This window comes from Miniopterus natalensis, chromosome 4 (assembly GCF_054644295.1).
Source record: "Miniopterus natalensis isolate mMinNat1 chromosome 4, mMinNat1.hap1, whole genome shotgun sequence".
NCBI classification, from domain to species: Eukaryota; Metazoa; Chordata; class Mammalia; order Chiroptera; family Miniopteridae; genus Miniopterus; species Miniopterus natalensis.
This window is the reverse complement of record NC_142084.1, coordinates 23,978,641-23,985,296: the sequence shown is the minus strand read 5'-3', so window position 1 is coordinate 23,985,296 and position 6,656 is coordinate 23,978,641. Positions and strand designations below refer to the sequence as shown.

At 41.0% G+C, this 6,656-nt stretch overlaps 1 pseudogene; it reads left to right on the top strand.

Moving 5' to 3' along the window:
* Positions 1 to 5,171: 5,171 nt before the first annotated feature.
* LOC107525045 (heterogeneous nuclear ribonucleoprotein A1-like) lies at positions 5,172 to 5,996 on the top strand (annotated as a pseudogene).
* The last annotated feature ends 660 nt before the right edge of the window (positions 5,997 to 6,656 follow it).

Sequence of the window (6,656 nt, the reverse complement as noted above, 5' to 3'; positions counted from 1 at the left end):
AAACTATTGCTCTTGCCAATTCTGACTATTATTACATATGTATTGTGAGCCAGTTTATTAATGCAGTTTATTATTTAATCCTTACAATAACCTTATAAAATAGGTACTGTTTTTATTTCCATTTCCTGATGCAGAAATTGAGTCTGAGAGATGTGAAGACTTTTTTCTAAGACCCCATAGTAATTGGAAAAACTAGAATTTCACCCAAATTTATGTGACTAAAAATCTACATGAATCTTAACCCCTAGAGTATATTGCCATTTTTGCACTTTGTATCAAGTTCACATTTGTCATCCTGGCTCTTGTGAAGGAGCACACAGGTCTCCTGAGATCCCTTTGATAATAGAGAATAAGGATTTAGAGAAGGATTTCCTATGGGAAATACATCTGCTGTGTATCTTCCCCACCTCTGAAAACCCGTGGATGTCTCCCATGCCCAGTGGGTTTTTACAGGGCAGCAGGTTGATGCTCCAGGGGTCCTGAGCAGCCGTGCTGTAGAAATCCTAGGCTCTATGAGTAAGCTGTCTCCCCTGGCATCAGTTAATGGATAGGTGCTGGTTTACAACTCCATGTCTTTTTTGTTCATGACAATTCCTTGGTATCAAAGGCACCATAAGTCAGGAAAGGCAATATTTTGCTATGGTTACAACTTCCATTTTTTACTGGCTTAAAACAGTAAAAGTTTATTTTTCTTTTACTACATGTCTGTTGCAGGTCAGCAGGTGGACTCTGCATTGTTGTCATTAAGGGACCCTAGGCTGTTGAAAAATCTTGAATGTTGGAAGTTGACTTTTCAGAAGGGAAGGAGAATCATGTAGGGTTTCACATTAGCAGCTAAGTGCTCTGGCCCAGGGGTGGTGGGGCTCGCTTCTCCTCACAGCCACCACATATGCAGGAGGGGGAACACTGCATGTTTATATATCTGGCATATATTATTAATGACTACCATAATTTGCCTTTCTAGTCACCAAGTTTTTTATTTGTCCTCCATCCAGGCAAAATAACCTCAGCTCCTCCCTAAGGGAGACACACCAAAGGTCCCATTCAGCCATGGTCAGCTGAGTCCAGGGTCTTGTGTAGTGTCTACATCAGGCTATAGTTTCCAGTAGTTCATCTTAGATTAGGATGTTACTCTTCTTGGTTCAAAGACTTTGAATTGAGGACACGTTATCTGCTGCACCCCCCAAACCCAGTATCCAGTGCTAGTATAGGAATACAGTGGTCACAATAAATACACCCAGGTGGCGGGAAGGAGAAGACTGAGAGTCACTTATTCGTTTGCAAGTTTTATGAAATCCTGCTAGTGAGTCTTAATAAGAGTCCTCTGCCCTGAAGATGGTGTTTGGGGTGGGGGTAGGGGGATGATGCTCCTTGATTGAGTCCTAGTTCTGATCCTTGAAATGCCCTTCCCAGTCCATTTCTCTATGGACGTACACTCCACTCTCAGAGTTCCTTCCCTTTCTATTTCTCTCCTTGCCTGCATCTGAAGTGGACATTGGAGAATATGCTCTTCTTGCAGAATTGTGGGTCCAGGACAACTAACTGAAATATTTAGTCAGCTTCTATCTTTTTTATTTTAGTTTTTTTAATGTACCAATAGCCACACCCACAGTGCTTTTTGAAATACAGTTTTCTCTCTCAACATAATTGTATTTTGACACTTATCAGTCTTTGGAGGGGGAAGACACACCTTTTGCCTCTTTTCCTTAAGCCTTTATTTTCCATCTGGAAAATGTATTGGACACACCTTGAGTCCATGGGTTTAGCAGCCATATCTTTGTTTTGATTGCAAGGCTGAATTCTGGTCATCTTTGCCGCCCAAAGGCTCTTCAGTTTTATATTTTACTAATGAAATAGAGAGTTGCTCCTCTAACCTGGCAAGTCCCCTAATATTTTCATTACCCCTACTTGTTTTAGCCTCTCATATAAACCAAAGCTTATCTCTTTCTTGTAGTGTCTTGTCAAATGTGGCCAACATTAGTTAATGCAAGGTACAGACATTTGGATTTCTGATCCTTGCCTCTAATGCTACCTGTTTATTAGATTCATTTCCTGTGCCTATCAGTTTACCAGTTGTTTTGTCACTGTGTAACACTAACATCCTACTTCCAGTTTCTTCACAGCCTACCACCAGGCCCCAAAACTAACTCTGTTTTTTAGTTTTATTGTTCAGCAGCACCCTCCTTCTGGAAACAAAGTTTCATTTCATCAGGGTAAGATAGGTTGTGCTGTGATAACAAACCAACCAAATGTCTCAGTGTCTTAAAAATAACAAAGGTGTATTTTTTGCTCACACCATATGTAGATCATGAATTACTAATAATAGTCATCACACAAGGTTCTAAGGAACAAGGACCACCATTTCAAATGTGACACGTTACAGTAATGGCAGTAGGAGTCTTGGAAGGTCTTCTATCAGCACTTAAATGCTTTAGTTAAAAGTGACAGAGCTCACTGGTCAGAAATAGTCCTGCGGACCCCCACACCAACCGAAATAGCCCAGAAGGGAGAAGAAGTGGAAATATGTGTTGAAAACAGTAGCAAATATTACAGATGATGAATCCTTGAATGATTTTATACAAAACTGGGACCTGGCAAGGTTTCTGTTTTATACAGTTCTCTCGGGTGGTCTTAGGAGAAAATATCTGAAGGGAACAAGATGGGAAATAAGCACACTAATTATGAGGTGACACTGTAATTTGGTGGGACTTAGGGATTAGATATAAAAGGATAAAAACTGTTTCCTTGTTTCTAGATTTTGGTGACTGTCTCAGTGTTGGTGCCAGTAATTGAAATAAAGTATACGAGTATGGCCCAGATGTGAATGAGAAGGGCACTGAGTCCAGTTTTGGAGATCCTAAGTTTAAGATGTCTGCGAGTGGAGTCAACAAGCATTTGGTCACATGGTTCTAATGTTTAGGGCAGAGGTCAGAACTGGAGATATCAATTTGGAAGTATTAGATTTTAATTACAAACCATGTAAATGGATGATATCCCAAAGGGAGGGGGCTGGATAAGAAGTGTTTTTCAGTCCAATTAGGTTTCCTGGGGAAATACTCCTCTTGTTTATGGCAATTAAATGCTCCCACTTAGTTTCTGTCAGTGGGATCCCATTTTACTTACTGAAAACAAAGAGCCGCCTCATTGGCAGTATTGAGCTTTTCAAGGATGTTGGTGCTCCTTCATTAAATGTGTTTCTTAATTCTTTGGTGAAAGGAGTGTTCTCTGGGCCTTCTTGGGGGCAACTAATGGAATGGGGGTAGGTGTACCAGTAGCACATCATACACTCCTATTTCTCTGAGGCTTTGGGTTTTTCCCTCTACATTTCAGGGAATTTGGGGGCATCTCAATCTCACAATAAATACACAATTTCTGTTAAATGTACTCTTAAAATAAATTAGGTGCAATTCAAATTTATAATCCATCTTCCTTGGTCTAATGCTCTTAGCATCCATTCTTACATATTGTCCAGTGTTTTGTCAAAATAAATTAGCTAAATCTTGTAATTATCTTGAAGTATAAGTGATCTACCTAGTCAGGTATTGCACTATCTCCCCTGGATCATTAGACCCTGATTATAGAAGCAACTGTAATAAGTGTAATGGTTGTGGATATCCTCTTGCAAGGCATCTGCTTCAGATGGGTTATTACAGGGTCTTCAGGTAAGAGAAGGTGAGTCTCGGAAGAGACTCAGAGAGACTTAGGAGTTCAAGAATCTCATTTTCATCCATGTCTACCTATATGCCCTCATTTCAAAGATCTGGGACCACATACTCTTTTCCAATCTATGCCTTGGCTTTTACAAAGGAGACTCTGCGAGTGTGTGAAATCAACTTATACTGTAATTCTCCAACCTACACAGTTAAATTTCACGTTTGATTTTAAGCCATGTCTATCCTACGGCTATAAGAAACAAAAGATTCTCTCAGTACTGCTATTGAAGCTCTCTTTTTCCTAAACTGAGAGTTTTTAAAATCCTGAGCTTGTTTATTCCTTCTTGTAAATTCTCCAACAGGCATAAATAAATAAAAATAAGCCTCACTCCATGGTTTTGTAGTCATTGCTATTACCATAATGGTCAAATGCAGGAATCCCCTGGTTTCCCAAGACACCAACTTTAATAGGCACCTTATTTTGCTTTCTGTGGTAATAATTTAGTAAATTGTGATGCCACTGTACGCCAAAATGATCAGTATCCCATTTTTATTTTACAAGGAGCTTAACACAACATTCAAGGCTAGTGGCATAACCAAATCAGTCCTAAGAGAAATCTTTGAGAATCTGTTTCCTGACCTCATTCATGGTGCTAATTGCTGTATCAGTTGGTCCAGTTAAGAAAAATAAATCACACTAGGAATTTCTACACCATGGGTTTAACATTGAAAACTGAATAAATAGATACTGGATTACTGGATGGTTGACAAAATCAGAACATGGAGTTCACCCAGATAAAACAATTACAGAAAGCAGATGCTATGCTGCGGCTGGAGGAAACAAGAGGTTAACATAATCTGGGATTTTGGATTAGGAGCCCCCACAGAACTGTGTCTCAGACCTTTGAAGAGCAGGCACATCTGGCTGCTGCTGGTATTTCTGAGGTTGATTATGTAAGTGTTGAAAGTTGGTGTCTAGAGCCAATTGCTGCTGCTGAGATGAACTGCCACTGCTGTGGCGACACAGACAGGAACAGCAAACAGAATAAATGCCCTTCTCCAGTCCCTCTGCCTTCCAATCTCCCTCTAGCACCTCCTGTTGACAGAAAACTATACAAGCCAGCTGGCAAAGAAGTCTGGAAAGTATAATTTGCAGAGTCCCAGCCCAAGCATTTTAAAGGAATATAGAAGAGTGGGTTTGGAACTGAGCTACAGTAGATACATAAGGAGCATGCAGGCCTTCAGCAGAGGTGTTGTGGGAGCAGTAAGGTGTTTGTAAGCTGTCTCCCTAAAGGATGAGGAGTCAGGCCAAGGGGAGAGGGAAATATCAGAGTCAGAGGGAATGACAAGCCAGGAAGGAGAGACAATAGCAAAGAAATAATTTCCCTTCTTTTCTTTAATTTGGTGTAATATGCCTTTTCCTTCAGTCACCCAATAAATTTATTAGTGGAAGTGGCTATAATTCCCCCAGTGTGTGTGTGGGCATTCTGAGCAATGGGGATACTCAGAGGCTGTGTGGTGATGAGAGATCCAAACACCAAGCGCTCCAGAGGCCTTGGGTTTGTCACGTGTGCCACTGGAGGAGGTGGCTGCAGTCTTGAATGCAGGGCGACGCGAGGTGGATGAAGAGCTGTGGAACCAGAGAGGGCTGTCTCAGGAGAAGATTCTAAAAGACCTGGTGCCCACTCAACTGTGAAAAAGACTTTTGTCGGTGGTATTAAGGAAGACGCTGAAGAACATTACCTAAGAGATTATTTTGAACAGTATGGAAGAATTGAGGTGACTGAAACCATGACTGACTGAGGCAGAGGCAAAAAAGAAAGGCTTTGTGTTTGTAACCTTTGATGGCCATGACTCTAGACAAGACTGTCATTCAGAAACATCATACTGTGAATGGCCACAACTGTGAAGTAAGGAAAGCCCTATCTAAGCAAGAGATTGCTAGTGCTTCATCCAGCCAAAGAGGTCAAAGTGGTTCTGGAAACTTCAGAGATGGTTGTGGAGGAGGTTTTGGGGGGAATGACAACTTTGGTCTTGGAGGAAACTTCAGTGGTCAAGGTGGCTTTGGTGGCAGCCAGGGTGGTGGTGGATATGGTGGCAGTGGGGATGGCTGTAATGGATTTGGTAATAATGGAAGCAATTTTGAAGGTGGTGGGAGCTACAATGATTTTTGGCAACTAAACAATCAATCTCAAATTTTGGACCCATGAAAGGTAGAAACTTTGGAGCGGAAGCTCTGGTCCCTGTGGTGGTGGAGGCCAATTCTTTGCCAAACCACAAAACCAAGGTGGCTATGGCAGTTCCAGCAGCAGCAGTGCCTATGACAGCGGCAGAAGGTTTTAATTACTTCTAGGAAACCAAGCTTAGCAGGAGAGGAGAGCCAGAGAAGTGACAGGGAAGCTACAGGTTGTGAACTCAGCCAAGCACAGTGGTGGCAGGGCCTATCTGCTACAAAGAAGACGTGTTTTAGACAATACTCATGGGTAAAAAACTCCAGGACTGTATTTGTAACTATATAGCAGGTTTAGTTTCTGTTCTGTGGGAAGTGTAAAGCATTCCAACAAAAGGTTGTAATATAGACTTTTTTACTCCTATTCTGTTCATTGCTAAATGTAATAGTCTTATCATGACACTGAATAAATGTGTCTTTAAAAAAATCACTTATCACCATACATAGTTACAATTTTTTTCTTGTAATGAGAACTTTTAAGATGTACTCTCTTAGCAACTCTCAAATATATAACACAGTATTGTTAACTATAGTCACTATGCTATACATTACAGCCCCCAAACTTACTCATCTTATAACTGGAAGTTTATACCTTTTGCCTCCCTTCACTTATTTCTCCCACTCCCACCCCTCCCCCCCAACACACACACCTCTAGCAACCACCAATCTGTTGTCTGTATCTGTGAGCTTGGTTTTGGTTTTTAGATTCTACATATAAGTGAGATTATATAGTATTTGCCTTTCTCTGACTTGTTTCACTTAGTATAATGCCT